We start from the raw sequence: 19,967 nt of genomic DNA, 5'->3' as shown, positions 1-19,967 counted from the left end.
TTTTTAAGTACGATATATTCATAGTTATTAATTACATGGAAATTAACAACTAATTCTGCAGAAAATAGGTAAAATTTTAATTAAAACAGAATAATTTGTAAGAAAAATAAATCTTCACATTTAACTAATTTTATTTCGAATTCTTTAAACATGAAGCTAGGGATAAATAAGTATAAACATTTAATGCCATGATAATTTATAACACTTTATTTCATTATTTACATCAGAAAATATAAACAAATATTAACAATTTACACTTAGAAGATTATTTTTATTTAAATTATAAATAAACATTAGAAGTCATTTTGATATTTACTTTCATTTATAATTAAACTGAGTCTATAGAGAATTCAAGAAAAATGCTTTAAATAAAAGAATTTACAGTGCAGGATAATTTAATTATTATTTCAATATATATATATATTTATATATATAATGAAAATTATATATACATCTAATTGAAAAAAATATAATTAATTTGAGAAAGACTCCATTTATAATGACTCATAAAATGATTTATAAAATTGTTAATTATCGTTCAAATTTTGCAATATAATATTTATCTTAGTTAAGATTGAAGATTATTAATGTTACTGCTTATTAATACTTTTTTTAAATTCACTTTTCATAGAAAAATCTTTTTTAACTAAAATCTAATGAATATGCTAAATATATTTCTGCTCTTTTATTCGTGATATATTTCATTCCATTAAGTTGATTGTTTTCATCAACACTATAAATATACTTAAAGATAAATATTATATTCATTGCATTTATAATTTATAATTCACATGAATGTAATTTTTAATTTTTATGAATTTGAAATCTGTCAAGACAACATTTTATAAAATATTATTTTGAATATCTTGATTATTTTTTTTAAATATTCATTTTTGATGCCGTTATATAGAATACTTCAATAAAACGCATGGTCAACCTTATATTTTGTACAAGTAAAATAAATTTTTTTAGTGATTCCAGTAGCAATCTGAATTGATATTGCTTTCTTTAAACATTATTAAATGGGAATCAGCTAGGACAAAAATAATTCGAGAGCCATTAAATTCCATTACAATCAAAAATCGAAAACTCAATGTGCACTTTTTTTACTTCCTCGTATACGAAGAAATAGTTATCTCGAAAGTCAATAGAATAGATGTATAATTAAAAGAATAGTTACAATCTCGAAAGGAATAGTCATTTAATTGTTAAAAACCTTAAGGATATGAAACTTTTAACCGCTAAATCTTTAAATCGTCGAAAGGAAGGGATTCTATATTGTTATTTTGACGAATATCTACATTTCAGTTGGTTTAATTGAATTCAAATGCATTAATTTTGTGAAATGTGTTGATGTTATTAATCTTTGAAACGAATATACAAATTAATCAGAGGGCGAGATTAATTTGAACTGCATATTATCTCAAAGACTATAGGTTTGTAAAGTGAGAAAATACCGATTCCAATCCTAATACTATAATAGACCAATGTGGAAAGGTGGAAAATACAATGGAAAACCTGATGGGCAATATAAATAATTTGAAATATGTTTTAAATACTTTTCTTCTGTACTCTGATTTACTTTGGGTTTTCACTAAGAATTATTTTTGTTACTATATATTTGTTTGTGTTTTATCATTTGCATTTTCATTTCAGTATTTTTATGAATATACATAAAATATTCAAAAAATTATAATAAATCAATGTGGGAAGACGAAAAAAGTGATGGAAAGTTTAAGTACAATATAATTAATATAAAATATGTTTTAGACACTTTTCTTCGGTACTCTAGTTTACTTCCGGATTTCACTAATGTTTCTTTTATTTTGTTACTATATATTTATTTGCGTGAGTTTAACATTCGCTTGTATATTATTGTTGTGCATTTCATTTTTAATATTTTGTACAAGTTTATAAATATATATATATATATATATATATATATTGAAATAATAATGAAATTATCCTGCACAGTAAATTCTTTTATTTAAAGCATTTTTCTTGAATTCTCTATAGACTCAGTTTAATTATAAATGAAAGTGAATATCAAAATGACTTCTAATTTTTATTTATAATTTAAATAAAAATAATCTTCTAAGTGTAAATTGTTAATATTTGTTTATATTTTCTGATGTAAATAATGAAATAAAATGTATGCATCTGTGTGATCTTGGCATAATATCACAAATAAATCCAACTTCACATATGTTTACTTACTATCTTCAAATATTACTGATAAATCTACATTATTATTCATCGCCTACGTCTTGATATACAGCATATTCTTCATTCACCAACAAACTTACTTCCCATACTTCTGCTGATAGTCTAACAAAAATAACTTCAGAAGGATATTTCCCAAGAGTTCCCTATTTTTCTTTTGGATGAATCATCCTTATTTACTACCATCTTGTTTCTTTACTTGTTATAATACCTATAAATAATTTTCAGGTATTGCCTAGAGGCAAATATATATCTTGAGCATATAAAATATTGAAATTTCCTGTCATATTTTGCACTTATTCTTAAATATTCTATGTTTGAATTTCAAAGTTGCTGATCCTTTCGATAGTCTGCAATTCAATATATGCAGTGTGTATATTCAGGTTTGTAAAAATCTTTTATTTATATTTTGATCTAATGTATGCAAGTATTTTATTCTAATAGTATTTTATTCTTTATTGTTTATTACTCACCTCAACACGTTTGAAAGTATTTCATATAAAGCATATTCTACTATTTAAATAATAACAAATCTTCCTCGTGTATCTGTAAACTCGCTGTATTCGAAATTTAGAGGAAGAAAAACTGAATTATAAATGCAACTTTTAAATTGACTAGATAGTTTATCTATATTAAATTACGACAAATCTATTAGACTGCCTCTCAGAAATATAAGATAATAAATTTTCCATTTCTTTTGTTTCATTTCAGAAAATAGTAAAACTAGAATGGCTTCAAAAATAATAATGTACTTTTTTATGTTCAAAAAATTATCCCATCACAAACGTACTTTTATATGTAATATGACAAAAGTCATACTAAAAATAATAAAGTTCTATCTATCGTTCCTTTATAAAATCTGCATAATGTGTCATCTATAACCTAGAAATCTGTTTATAGGATTTGCATAAAATAATTTTTACTAATAAAAAATATTTGAAACAGAATGTTTAATTTGTATTTTTTGTATAAATTACACATTTTATATTAAAATATTTTATAGAAAATGTAAGTTAGCATGAAATCAAATTCCAATTCAATGTTTCATTTAATGATAGATGTATAAAAGAATATTATTATATAAGTTCGCAGAAACTAATTAGGATTCATCTTTGAATCCTGTATTTATAAGTTATATGCACTGAATGTGCATGTTTTAAACAAGTAATAACAAAATAACTTTTTTTTTAATTTATAAAGAAGTAATTTAAATTTTCACATAACAAAGTCTTGTTTATATACATCTGGAGAATAATTTTGGAAGGGATTTGGTGATACATAGCAGCAATCAGATAACCTGGATGATATCGCACTATATCTTCAGATTTCCGTAGACCAAAGTAAACGAATGTGTACATAGAGCGAGCTCATCCCCTATGTATGCATTCGTTCTCGAGACGAAGGGACACATCACTTCAGCTAAGGGACACATCAGTTTTGAAGCTGAAATTTTATCTTCCTACCATTTCTGTGTAATCATTTCCATATTTACAGAATAAAGGTTTTCAAATGGCTGCTTTTTTAATTCCTAGATATCATATTCTGTAATGATTTTAAGAAATCTATATCTATCTATTTACCTATATCTATCTATCTATCTATATTTATTTGTTTATTATACAACATTAACATGAAAAAAACAAAATATAAAGAAATGCAATATAAATATTTTTAATTCATGTTATTCAAACTATACAAATTGTTTGACACTGACATAAATCAATGGGATTTGTCTCTCGAAATTTCATTAAATGGTCTTTAATAACTGAACAGCGTTATTATTAAATTCCTGCCATTGACGAACAATAGCTCCGATACATACCATTACTTTGAAATATTTAGTAAAATTACAACTCGAAATCACTAAAAACCCTAATGTGTATTTTGGTCACATGTTTTCAGACCGAACAAAGCCTAATTTTAACACAGATCTATAACCTGTAGTCATAATTTATTTCACATTGTAATATTGATTTGTGGTATGTTTCAGTAATCACTCATACATGCCTTTGGAAGTACAAACCAACAGATTGTCAAACTTTTGTCAGATTGGGTTCTAAATTTCATATGTATTTAAATTTCAGTTCTTAAATCTATATATTAAATTTTTCCCATCTGGTTCTCTTCATTTTGTAATTATCGTGTTTACTTATGTTAAGGAAAAACGATATAAAGATTACCAGTGAACGGATTTCGTTCGAAATTTAATAAAAATTTACAATTTTGGAGAAGATGCTAGTTACGAAATTCCATCGCTAGCTCAAAGCGGTTTCGAGTTATCACAAGCAGATAGACAGGCGGACGGACACACATTCTCAGAATCCGGTGGTATAAAGTGTAGAATTCGAAGTTTTTTTGACAGTTATATGTATTCTTTTATTATTATTATTCTTTCTTATATTCGAGATAGTAAACAAAATGCTTTTTAAAGAATATTTATATAAATTAATAAATATAATCAGCAACTATACTATTATAAATGTAGTAAGCAACGAATTTTAATCATTGTACAACTTTTAATCATCATTACTTGTTTGATACCTATTATTCGAAATATTAAAATTTATAAATTAAATTTTCTTGTTGTGGAACATTTAAAGATATTATTATTCGATATAAAGTTATATGAGCTATAAAAATATACGTTATTCTTCAGATAATCAGAATGTATACATTCATTATAAACAATTGCATGATCTAATTAAATAATAAAGAATGCTAAGCAATAAAATGACTAAACTTGTAGTCTTGATTATGATCCAGAAAATATATTTTATTTAATTATTACGTTAAAGTTGCTTAAAGATATTATTTATTAAAATTCACTAAAGGCTTTGAAAAATGCATTTATTTCTTGCACTTTTAGAACGAAATCGAACATTAAAAATGTTTTTCTGTAAATCGGAATTATTTTTTGAAATTCTTTCATATGCCAATCTAGTTTCAAAGGACTTTCTTAAGTTCAGAAATTTTTATCTGGCATCTTATGTCAAGCAAAAATTGACTGTCTTTTAAAGGATTTTCCAATTGGCTAGATGGGATTTGGTCGCTGACGTCATGGATATATCTGAACTTTATGTTATTGATAATTTCATCATAGGATCCCAAATTTGGTAAAAAATATAGTTATGATATCAGTTTTCATTAATCTTTTTAAACTTTTATAAATAAATTAAATAAAGTTGAAATATTATCTATGTATTATCTGTGCATGCTATTTGACATTTTCAAATCATTTTACTTTATTTGTTTGAATTCTGACACTAAAAATTAAACGGTTTCCTTACTACTCTACTATATATAGAATGTACGAAGTCGGTTAACTACTTGTGTAATTAATTCTAGTCACATTTTATTAATACATTTTTTATAAAATAATATCTTTATCGGTTTGAAAATTTTTTATTAAAAATGTATGCATTCATTTAATACAAATTATTATTTACTTTTGATTAATGATCATAAATAACTTCATTAATATTCCCAATATAGCTTAAAAATGTCAGATGCATGAATAATTAATATTCTCTAACTTTTCATATAGGTTGGTAAATAATCCTGTGAATATGATAAATAGTACTAACATTATTATTTATTTAAAAATAGAATTAACTTTAACAAAAACAGTCTATAGCTAATAACACACCTCTTTTGATAAGATATATTATCCTTCAGTAAACACTCAGTCAACTGAATTATATTTAGAATATTATTATCAAGAATTCTAATTTAACTGTGTTAAATTAATACTTCTTTAATATATAAACATTTTAATTTTTTTGGAGTGGTCCAGATAAACAAATACATGAGTTTCATTTATATACAGTTTCGTATATATGATATTTTGAGAACTGAAATAGTAATTCCTTCCAAACAGCATTTAGGGATTTTAAGAATTTTTCTCTTAATTGTATACAATCACTTTTTCCCAAATTTTTATAAAGATTTATACAAGTTGCCACATATTTTATTATCAGTGCTGTTCTTCTTTAATAGATACTTTATATAAATTGAAGATAAAATACAAATATATGGAAGAATTAGAGTAAGATGAAATAGAAGAATTAGAGAGAGATGTGAATGTGAAAGACACTAAATTTTCTTTAATGTATTCTGGGAGTAGTAATTTTTTGTTTCTGTTGAGATATCCATATAAACATGAAGCAATTATAGGACTATCCTTTATTCTCTAATAAATACTCAGAATTATTTTAAACTTTGGTTTAAATGAAGTTTTTTAAAATTTAAATTCCTATTACTTTATTTCCTTAAAGATTATTTTCAATTTTGATTCAATCTTTGTGTGGAATAATTGATTAAAATTGTTTATTATAAAATTATCATAAAAAAGGATTTCAATTGTGTTAAAAAGGTAAATTTTGTAAGTTTGTTTATTAAAAAAAACAAATCAATTTGAATACCGATTCATGCATTTATATTCTAAATAATGAAATAATAACAGGAAATAACAACCATTATATTTGTTAAAAGGCACTATAAGCCTTTTCTGTGTATTTTATAAAATGTAATTAAGTATTACAATCCATTGCAAGAAAAATATATATTCTAAATTATTTCATTATGGGAGAATTCATAGGCAGAATTTCTAATGTAAGTTTTAATAAAGAATGAATATTATGACATAAAATCGAATAATTTATACATATCATCCTGTCAATAAAAGTTGTTTTTCATTTTGTTGTTGTTATTTATGGCACTTTACAAGTCCGCTGATGAAATGTCAGTCATATAAGCATAGTGTGCAGTAGCTTCTGAGGGCAGAGCCCCTGAACACCCGAGGACAGAAGTCTGACTTCTAGCTCATATCAAGATAACACACACATTTGCTTGCACAACCCCTTTCTTACATTGGTGCTCTTTCATACACCTCACAGATAGAACACAGGGACGAGAACAACCATGCCCGAACCCGAGACACCCAGATCATGAGGAAGATGCGCTACCTATAGATCAGATCGCCTAGAAGCAGGGTGCTTTTTTTACTTTATTTAAAGCTTAAATATTTGCATAACGTGATGAGCTTTCATCTGAAAAAATTATGTCTCATTACAAAAATTTATTTTTTTCATTTTTTTAAACTTTTGACCTTTATTTAGACACAATTGATATTCAAAATCCTTAATATAATAATTATTTCTGTGATGTAAGCATATGGCTTTATTCATATAATTAAACAGTTTGCTCGAAGAATTCTTAATTTTTTTTTAAAAAAATTATTGTTTAGAAATTTCTATTACAACCCAATTTAGAGAAAATGCTTTTCACTAATTTTGTATTATGCTAAATTTGTAGATTTATTAAAATATCTCGAAATAATTGCACACGATTTCTTTTATTTAATAAATGAAAATTTTTACTCAAATTTTATAGCAGCCATTTTTTTAAATAATATTTTCTGAAGACTAAATGCAACAGTAATGATGCTTGTAATTAACTTAAATTTACAGTGAAGAAAATGACATAACAAAAAAGAATGATAAATGATTCCACATTTTAGAATTCTTATCTAAAAGAAACTTCACAGTTAAAATGTTGTTACATTTTTAATACTTCGCCCGAAGAAAATTATAATCACTTTCCTTATTTGGGATCAACCCGCATAACGCTGTCTTGTAAATATTTACTTTCAAGGTGTTGTTTTGTAAAAATTAAAATCTGCCTTTATTTGTATGAAAACATTACACTAGAACTTTCCACAATTTTTTATCTAAGTATTCAGTAATCGAGGAAGCAAGAAAATATTTCTAAAAGGGTATCTCCCTTTTAAAGCTCACCCAAAGTTTTAAAATGCGCGATCTTATCAACCACGTGGATTAAATGAATGTTTTCCTTCATACAGTAATTGTGAGCCTAGCTCTAAGACATTATTCTTAATTTAATGCCCTAGTTAACTCGAATGGCTTGATAAACAAGGCCTTAAAGTCCCCAGACGTGATTCGCTAAAGTGCTTCCTTTGTTTTTGTTTTCTCGTATTATTTCCCCTTGAATTTTTTTTTATCCTTGCTTTATTCTATTTAAGCACTTTAGTTTCCTAAAAATGCTCTTATGGTCTGAGAAATCTGGTATATAGTAGATACGAAATCGCGATACTTAAGTCTTACTCATATTAACCTCCCTTTATGACATTAGTTTCGTAATTTCCAACGATTAATTTAGGACGTTAAGAAGAATGCGAAGAAAAAGATTAGAAGATGGTCGTTTAATTCGGAGAGCAAATAAGCGAAGAAAACAGTTAAGGGAATAATTTAAGATATGTGCTACTCTTTTTTTAAAAAAAAAGTTTAGAAATATCATATGGAAAACATTTTATTTTAAATTAAAAAGGGATGAAAAGTAATTACAATATTAATTAATTTATGAGATGCTATACAACTACTAACTATCCAGTTTCTCATTTAAAATTCTACGTGAAATCTATTGAACATTTTTTTATAAAATACTAAATTTCAAATTAAATGCTTAGAGAATTTTTATGAAATTACATATCAAATCATTGTTCTATTTTAAACATTGAAAGCTTCAGTTAATAAATATTTTTTAAAGTACAAATAATTTTTAATAAAAGAAGGAAATAATTAGCAGAAGTTCATCAGATGGATAGACAGTAAATTTAATTAGAGTAATTTATTTCATATTTTGCAAGGGATAAAAATAATTTGCGGAAATATTTGGCCTCTTACAAAAAAACACATTAAAATTTATTATTTATTAATTAAATTTTAAATTTTTAAAATTTAATTTTCAAAAAAATTAATATACGTTAATAAAATATTTTACTTATTAATTAATTTTTTACCTGAATTATTAATTAAATGCGGAAACATGATAAGATACAAACGCAAACGTCTTTCCTTTAAATTCAGAATATTTAAAGACTGTCTAATTAAAGCATATAATTAAGATTTTGCTTTTTTTAAAGAAAATAATTTTCAATTAATAATCATACACTTACTCAGTGAAATGAAAATTTGAAAATGAAATGAGAAATTTTAGAAACCTTTTTTACTTGGGAGGGGGTGGTGGTGTTAAGTTGTCGTTAAATCAATGTTTGATTTATATTTAGATTCTTAATGATTTTGACCAATAAAAATACATATTTACATGTACACTTAATATATATATACATATTTACATGATGTATATTTTTATAATCATTTTAAAATATATTAAATTCTGAGGAGAGATAATTTAAAAAAAAAAAATTATTCGCAAAGTGTGTTTAAAAACGTTTTGTACGAACATTTATAAAATCCGAATTCATCGATGTTAATTTTTTTATGAAATTACTTTTCAGATACAGAAAAAAAAAGAAAAATGCAAAATTATAGGCTAATTAAAGATAAAAATAAAATCAATGTAAAAATATAAATCTTAAACGTTAAGATCAGCTCTTATAATTTAGAAACGCATGCTGTAACCGTTTATTTGAAATTCATAACAAAAAAAAAAAACTCGCCGTTTAAATTTGATTGTTCTCATTTGTTGGCTTTGGAAGGTATGAAAACTCGGATAATCTAAACATTTTCTTGGATTCTTATATTCAATTATTGGTTTTCCGTAAAATATAATTTTGCATTTAAGACATCAGAAATATAATATTACAAGCATATTTCAAATATACATTGTAGAATATGCCATTAAACGTATCGTGTATTTTTTATATCACTCATCACATTAATTTAACAACTAGATTGAAATAAACAGAGAATGAAACATATAATTTGCATACTCCTGAAAACGAAACTTAAACATAATTTTACTTAGAGAATTATGAATAAACTAAATTAAAAGAGCATGGATATTTCGTAAAGATAATTTTAAATCAATAATGTATTCCGAATCTTATTATATAATCCATTCATATGCTTAGATATATGTACGCATTATTTATATATAACTCGAATTTTAGATATCATTATATGAAGATTTTTTTTTCATTTTCCTCGTTCATTTATTTTCACATTTAGGAATGCTATTAATTTTATAAAGCAAATGATTAGATTAAATATTTTATTTTAATAATTTCAATTATTTGCTTCATTATTTAAAATAATGATGTTTTTTTTTATTGTTTTTTTACGAAATACTTTATGAATGCATTTCTGAAACGAAACTTGTATGCAGTAACCGAATTTCCTCTCAGATACCCTCTTAGATAGCCATATTATTATTCTAAGTGAATACGCGTATAAGTTGTTGCCATTTCTAAATAAATATGATGTAATAATAATATTGTAGCATATAAGGCATCATTCAATATCTTATTACCGTTACATTCATAATATAATACTATGTACTATTGCATGCATTATTAATACTATGGATTTATATAATAATTGTATTTATATGTTATTACTATTAATTTTCACCTTAGAAAAGACTTATTCATACGATATTTAATAATATTTATTTCGAATTATTAATAATATTCACAAGCATTATAGATAATTCTTTTCTTGTTTTAAATTCTTATTATTTAATTTTTGCCTCTTAAATACTTATGGAACTTTTTTATTTCTTTTATTTTTAAAAAAATTAAGCAGTTATACTTTATTTATTTAAAACTAAAACGTCAAATGCGTTCCTTACACCTATTACTATTCTTTTGCATTTTAATGCTTAAGACATTCCTTTCCTTTTTGCGATCTGCTTCTACCTCAGTTCATTTAGTGCAAATTACAGTTCGACGAACCTGAATCGCGCAAAATCCTTTTCCGAGCGAAATTTTTCGAAGAAATCCAGTCCATTAAATAGGAAATCCTTTAATCGAGCATTTCGTTTATCGCGAGAAAATCCGTATCTACCATAATTCTTCATCCTTTCTGTTTTGTTTCTCGAATGGGAAATGGGACATTTGGGATTTTACACGGGAAAAGCATAAATTTCCGGGGGATATTTTCTCTCTGCAACATCGCAACTCTCACTTTAAAAGAAGAGATGCGAAGACAGAAAAACGGTTGACGTTTTGGAGACGTTTTTCTTCCAAAAGAATCTTCTGCTGTTAATAATTTAAAAACAGGTGTATATAATAAAAATAAACTTTTTTTCATTTACAGAAATGGCAATATTATTAGTGTTGATTATTTGAACTTTAATCCATTTTATCTCCGGGTGTCTTTTTTATTCATAAAATGACAGAATATGTTACGAATTTTGTAATTTTTCAAATGATACAAAAAATTCAAGAAGAATTTATTTTATTAAATTGACTAATTTATTGATAATTATGTAATAAATCATTAAGTAAAACCTATTGAGTAATTATTATTTCAGAAAGATTTCAAAATGGCAAAAAAAATTCATATTTTCAAAGGAGAGTTTATCGAATTTCTTTTTGAGAATTACGTTTAGACTCATAAACAAGAGAAGAGAATATATAAATATCAACCATAAACCAAATATATATAAAATAAATGATAAACATTTATTTCATTAAAAATATTATTAGGAGCGAAAGGAAACATTAATTAACATATTTATTCCTTATAGTTCTTTAACTTTAGAAAAGAGATGACTATGTAGTGGCAGGATGGATGGATAATGTCGTACAAAGGACTCATAACATATGGATTCATACCGGAACCAAAAATTATAAAAAGAGTTTTTCAGCCGATGATAGTGCAAATTATATCAGGGCATGGAAAATTTCCTGAATATTTCTACAGATTCGGAAAGATGCAAGACAACATATGTATATGTAGGCCCAATTCAGCCTACATAACAAAAGGTGTCGATTTCAAAGAAATTAGAGGAAAATTCCTTATGGATAGTAATTTTAACACACTATTACAATAACCTGGAAATTTAAAAATATTGAAAGAAATAATGGAAAATATTTCTCGACTATTAATAACAGTTTGAAGATTCCGTGAATTTTTATTGGTTGTTCTCCTTTTATGCGAAATTAGGATAGTTAATGAGCATAACATCCAGTCACAATAATCCCTGTTTATACGGCTTAGTTCTGTGATAAAAAGCTGTCATTAAAAAAATCTTTAAGTTAACTGTTATTATTTTCATTCAATATTAACCTTATAATTTTTGCCTCCTTTATTTTACGTAGAATTAAAAATAAAAACTTTTTATAAACTAATTTTCTTGTCAATAACTTGTCAATCTTTTTTAATATAAATTATTTACAAGCTATTTTAAAATATGATATTGTTGAAATTATCAGAAATATTTCATATTTAATACTATGAGGCATTTTGGATATTCTTTACATTATTTTGTACCTTTGTTGAATTAAAATACCAGAGTGATGCATGAAATTCAAATTTTTCACGTAAATAATTTTTTAGAATAATTTGAAAGGAATAAAAAAAGTCTTTTGGATTTTTAGATATTTGAAACTTTCAAATTTTGTGCTTTTAATTGAATGAAAACAAAAATATAATACATTAAAGCAATACAAAAACAATTTCATGCTTTTAAAATATTAAAAATGATATGAATTCATAAGAATGAATCATAAAAATCCTCATTGAACTTAAAATATTTGAATGTTTGTATAAAATTATTTTAGATGTACAGATAACTAGATGTTTGCTGGAGAGCACTTTTATTAATATAATGAGGTTTCGATGAATGCACTTAACGGTTGAATCCATAAAATCGATAATTTTGAATTCACTGTTGAAAACCGTTATTATATTGAAAACTTACAAAATAATGATAACTTTTTAAAAGGGTCTGAAAAAAAATTCTATCTCGCTCTTACTCTCTCTCTCTCTCTCTCTATATATATATATATACATATATATATATATATGTGTGTGTGTGTGTGTGTGTATGTGTGTGTGTGTGTGTGTGTGTGTGTGTGTGTGTGTGTGTGTGTGTGTGTGTGTGTGTGTGTGTGTGTGTGTGTGTGTGGCTTATGTTTAGTGTAAGAGTTTCCTGAAATCTATTTCAGGTTTACCATTTAAATATTGCTAAGCCACTATTCGAAAACATAATCCATAGTGATCCATACTCTGCGAATGGCATTTTTTTAAAGAAGCAAACATTTCTCCCAGGAAAAATTTAAAATCTTAAAAGGATCTGTTGTGAAGAAAAAATATGTATTAATAAATGAAGTTTTCCAAAAAAAAATATTTTATATTTCTATCAAAATTGTAAGCTCACATCTTATTTTTGCAAATTGTGTTAAATGTACATTGAAGATTAGGCCACTATTTATCAGAAACAGCAAACTACCACATAGTATATAGCCTCTCAAATTTTAAAAATCCTTGTGTTTTTGTATAATTGCTTTCAATTAACTAGTAATTTTCAGAAGTATAAATAATTAATAATCTATATTAGATGGCTAAATAATAAAATCAGAATAAAATGAAGAAATGGATAATTACTAGTATCAGAAAGAAATATTTTTGCTTTTGATAAAATAAAATAATAAATAATGATAGAATAATATATAATCTTTGCAAATTCTAAAATCAAATAAAGAATTAAACTAGCCATTTTATATTACGAATATTATGAGTTCTATGTGAATTCAAACATTTTTTCTTTCTTTTCTGCTTCCACATATTAGCTTATGGTAAGATTATGTTTGCATCTTGAAATAAAAATATTTTCCGAAAAAGAACGAAAATGAATACTTTAACAATTAATCCTAAAATTAAAAAAACAATTTATGTGAAATGTAGTGGAATGAATCATACATAATAATATCCATATGGTTTCTGATTATTTAATGCAGAGATGTTTAAAAAATGAAATCAGTTAAGCCAATGCAGGACTTAAAGGAATAATTTCTTAAGAATGATGACTCTTATTAATTATGAGTAACAAACTACACATGCTTATTGAAAACACAAAATTAATTAAAAATCATAAAAGGCAATTTTTAAAAATTTAAATTTTAAGTGCATTTTTAAATAAAACTTTTAATGCGTATGCAATCTCTTGAATAATTTAACATTTCACTCATCTTTCCAAATCATTTTTTGAAATGAAGTGAGCTGCATATCAGACATAGTTCATTAGTTCCGTCATGAATCATTTTTTCAGAAATATATTTAAGTAAAGTTAATTCAAAATGTCAGACATTTTTAATTGCAGAAAATCAGGGCTGATTACTTTTCAAAACTAATTATTTGAAAAAGATTTTCAGATAGGAGAAGCACATTCTTTGAAGTGCTATTTAAATGCTGATTTTATTATGCAATCAGACATTATATTGAATAGAAGTGAAAATTATTGTAAGTGAAAATTGGCTTAATGTAATTTATTCCATTTACTATTTAAATTTACTCAGTCGCAGTTTTCATAAAAACTTCTTAGCATTAAAAATTCGAAAAAATCTTTTTTTTTTCTATTTGAGAATAGTAATTATCAGCATAGTTTGTAAAAAAATTGTGTGAAAGATAATTATGTAAAATCAAGCAAAGATAATATAGATCAAAGGTCATTTAGAATAAGATATATGATCTTTACAAAGATCATATACCCTATTTGATGTGGATTGATGGTTGAATTCAAAATAGTAGTGTGGTAAACAAACAGAGTATCGAGAATACAGGAAGATTGTGTTACGTCAAAACTGACACTATTTATTAATATTGAAACTGTCAAATATCAAGCACATATGTTAAGGCTTATTGCATTCCTATTTATTGATTATTAGATGGTTTATAGAAAGATTATGTGACTTTAAAATTTTATTATTATTTAGATTTATTTTTTTACGTAACGCTATCATTTTCCTCCGCTATTCTTTAAAATATCCATTAAATATCCATCAATGCAAAAATATCTAAAAATTTGAACAACTGAAGATTTTTCCATTTTCTTTTAAAGATCCCTTTAAAGAAAAATAGGAATTTACTTTAAGATTTCAAGCTTAGATAATAATTTTCATTGATTTTTTTTGAAAACTAAACATTTTGAGATATATTTCAATTTAACCTAAGTAGTCAAATATCTATTTATTTTTCAAAGGGACAGATATTCAGAAAAGTAATTTTAATTGTTTAAAAAGGCAACATAATATCAATAAACCTAATCCATACATAATAAGAAACATAGAAGCATACTTTAAGGCTAAATGCCCAGTTTATTCAAACAAAGGGCATCTCGTTGCTGAAGCTGTCTTTAAAGCTTATAGGTTATAAAATAATTGTTAAAGTAAACATAGTTTTCCGTGAATATAATTTACGTATTAATAACTTGGTAAAGAATGATTCGTTAGAAATAAGTATATATAAATTCTTTTTACCCTCATATTTTGAAAAAAAAAAAAAAAACTACACATTTTTCGTTTGCTTTTAAGTTCTGGTGTTGATAATGTATTTGAAATTTATCTATCTCTGTATACAGAGAAAGTGATTATTAGTTTAGATAAAATAGAAAAAAACTGAAATTTACAAACGTCAACAGTTTCTAGTATGTGATTAGAATGAAATTGTTATCATATATCAAGAGCAAAAAAAAATTAAGAACTTTCCAAAAAATGAATATATTACGGAAAAAAAATATTTCATTATTAGAATTTAAATTAATGCTAGTAGACAAATAAACACTGAAATAAAGCTAATGAATAAACAACTGCATCTAACAACTTATTGGAAAATTATCTTTTATTGCTTTTGGCACAAAATTTTAGGTCAATATCTGAATAGAAAATATTAAGATAGATTTTTACTTTCCTTGCAGCAATATTCCTCCTGCGAATATATTTTTTTAAAAAAATAAATGATGAATGCATTTTAGTTTCTGTAAAATGAACTCTAATTAAAATTAGTTTACAATCGGAAACCAACTATCATAACGTACTGATTTTGTTTCTTATATTGAAACCTATTCCTTTGTATAATTTGAGTTGTAATAACTAGTAGATTCAATAATTGATTTAGAAAAATTCAGCATTCGAGTTTTTCTGTAATGATTTACGATACAAATAAATCTCAAATGGCATTTAGGAGTTGGTTTATTATTTCAGAACACTTTAAAACTCACATTTCTAATAAATACTTTAAATAAATTAAATAATGATTCAAATTACAACATTTATTGTTTTAACTGAATGAAATCCCTATATTTCTGTTGGAATATTGAACAAAATATATATTTCTAAAATTTCAATATTACATTACTTAATCATTCTCAAAAATGTAATGGAATAAATATAATAATATATGTACAAAAATATAATGTACTATTTGGTCTCTTATAAGCATTGAAATGAAATTCCGCTGCATATTACTTCCAGATTCTCAATCCTTTACTGTTACTGCATTTGCAAACTTTTATTATTTAAAATATTTTTAATATAAAACAATTATTTTTCCTAAACTTTGACTTGTTATCTGTCAAGGCAATAGAGAAATAAAATTATTTTGAATAAATAAACCGTAAGATACTTGAAATGAATGAATTACCTAATAAAAGAATGTCAGATTTGTATGCTTCTAAGAGCATCTGCATAAGTTTTACGAAGGTGCAGTTAAGTATGATTTCAAACAATAAATGTAATGAAATACAATTATATAAATTAATTATAAATAGATGAAGTATGTATATTTCAAAGAAAAGATTTAATTAAACAAAAAAAAATTAAAAAAATAATTTGGTATTGTTGAAACAGAAATGCCAATTAAAAACAATAACTGTAATTTAAGTAAATGTAAATAAATAAAATAAACAAAGCAATTAGTGAAGGACCTAAATTTTGAATAACGTAATTTAATTATATAAAAAAGCTTGTTCATTTTATATTACTACAATGGTAAAGAGAACAATGATACATTAACAAGAGTTTCTGAATCTGCTAATTAATTTATTAATGATTAATTAATGCTTTCAGAAAATAAAGGAAACAAAATTGAATAATAATGAAAACAAGCAATTTCATATTGTTTAAAGTTTAAAAATGCATTAAAAAATTAAATTGTGGCGTGGAGTTTTAATGAAAGGACGCATTGTGGAACTATTTTTGAGCTTTTAGTGTATTGAAAGAATTATTATGATTGATTTTAAAAGCAATACGAATTTCTTATTGAATTTCACAGCATTTAATTCAATTAATTAATAATATAAAGGAATTAATAATGATTCAAAAACAAAAAATATATACATTAATATGAGAGTACTGTAATGAAATAGTCTCCTGAAATCTATAAATCTATTAATTGTAATTTTTTCATATGCAGCATTTTAAAAAGAATTTTATTTTCATTTTTAAATATTAAATTTGGTAGACTTGTTTTATCATAAAAAGTTTCAAGAAAAATATCAGAATATTCATTAACTATAGCAAAATAAAAAATATCGTTAAAACATTTCTGGAAAGCAGACTACAACTGTAAAAATAGTGTGATGTCGGGGAAATATAAAAAAGATTAAAAGAAATCTAGAATAAAATATGAAGGAAAAAAAGAAAAGACTATCGTTTCAAAACAGATAAAAGTTCCGGCGAGAATGAACAAAACATATAATTTGACAAATCCAAAAGAACACTCTGCATAATGTATTTTCCGTCCATTTGCAGAAGAAAATAAAAACTGAGCAGACGCGATAAAAATAAGAATTCCTACCAATCCTCCCTTTACTGAGAAAAAAAATAATCTTGTATATTCACACACAAATTAAATAAAGATGCTGATTTTTTTCGAGAAATTCACGGCCTGAAACGGAAGCTTAGGTGATTTGATGAAATTTAGGAAATCTTAAAGCAAAAGAGTAGAAGCAGCTAAGGAAGAAAAAAATATAAAGCAATGTGGGGCTAAAATGGAAATGAATTTCTATCGCAAAGAATTCATAGTCTTTCTGTTTCATTTGCATCAGTTATAAAAATGGAAAAAATAGCTGACTATATGACGATAGATAGTGAAAAGAAACGAAAGTGTAAAATAAAGCTTGTTTAAGATTTTGATTTTTTTTCTAGTTATATATATATATATATATATATATATATATATATATATATATATATATATATATATATATATATATATAAACGTCATATACAATTTTAAAAAAATAAATGTGACTATACTTTTTAATTACAACATTAAATAAATTATTAAATAGTAGCTGAATGTTTTTTTAACCTTTTTGCAATAAATCTTGCAATTTGTGTTAGTTAGGAGTTTTTGTATTGTAAGATTAGTTAATGAATTCATCTTGTAAAATTATATATATCAAAAAATCCCTTATTATTTTAGAAAGAGCTTATTTCAGATTTGGACTTTTTCTAATTTAATATATACATTTATCTATACGCATATATAACCGTCATATACAATTTAATATATAAATTAGATGTATTTTTTAATTAGAACATTAAATAAAAAGTTAAATTGTCGCTATTTTAGAATTTTGGTTTCTGAATATTTTTAAATTTTCTGTAATATATACTGCAATTTGTGATGGTTAGAAGTTTTTTTATTGTAAGATTAGTTAATGAATTCATCTCGTAAAATTAAATATATATTTTGCACTAGAAATAAATAGCTCTCCTATCGAACTATTATTTAAATGGAGATTTAAAATTTCACATATGAATTTAGCAAGACTTTTCATGAGATGCTTCAAATTAATTCAAAATAATTGGAAGACATTTAGACAGTGAATGCTTTAATTAGAAATCTTATAAAACCGAGGATATACTTCATGACTAGCTTTAAAATGAATTGTTAGAAAAATGATTTCCAAATCAAAAGTTTATAGAATCTGGAACTTCTGAGAATCGAAATTTTTCCTTTTCAGATTTTATGAAATTTATTTGAATTTCAATAATGTTCTTTTCTATGAAAGTTCTATAAAAATGGTGTAAAATATGACGTTTCCTATGACCGTCCACGGGAGCAGAAATGATTTTAACATGTGGCACTATTTGATCATGCTGAAATGTTATTAGGTGTGGTATGATGGTAATCCATTCTCAATCAATGAATAAAATTGAAATATTCTCCACTTAAATAATTTTACATTCGTAAGTAAACAAATCTGAGATGGAAGACAGTTGTTTATAAAGTGTGTTAGAAAAATGAGGAAAAGCACCCTGAATGTCGCCCCTTGGAGTCTGTGTATTTCACCACCGCTTTAAAAATAATGTCTGATTCAGAAGCTATTTATTTAAATAGTATAAGTATTATAATTATTGTACTATCAGGAATTTAATGTTCAAAATATTTATCTTTAGTGATGGTTATAAAAACGTGCAATACATGCAGCAGATGTGCTCGTCACAAAATGTTAAATTAATCGCAGGATCCATTATGTTAAGGTGGAAAGAAAGAAAATCAATATCTTGAATTTCAAATAATGATAAGGATCAAAAGTTCCGTACTTGCTCGCTAATTAACAAAAAATGCCGAAAAATTATCATATCATAAATTCTTCAATTCGTATAAAGTCTTATAAAGAAAAAAAAATCATGCATAAATTATCATTAGTGCAAACTTATACAAGCATTATTTTATTATTAATAAACTGTAATTTATTTTATTCTTGATTCGTGATACCATAAATTTATATAAAGATATTAAGCGATTTAACATCAATTTATACACAGTGCTGAAATTTGATTTTAAAAATTTAAATTTAAGACAGCATTTGATGAGTAAGTCAGCATAATTGAGTACACCCTAATTAATTGAATGACTGGATAAGAAAGATATGGATGGAAGCAGAATTTTTGGTACTTCTCATAACGACTTCTAGGTAATTTCATAAAAATAGCCGAAAAGTATACTATGATAAATTAAAGCATAATA

The sequence above is a fragment of the Argiope bruennichi genome, chromosome 2 (assembly GCF_947563725.1).
Source record: "Argiope bruennichi chromosome 2, qqArgBrue1.1, whole genome shotgun sequence".
Lineage (NCBI taxonomy): Eukaryota > Metazoa > Arthropoda > Arachnida > Araneae > Araneidae > Argiope > Argiope bruennichi.
Note: the sequence above shows the minus strand (reverse complement) of the source record.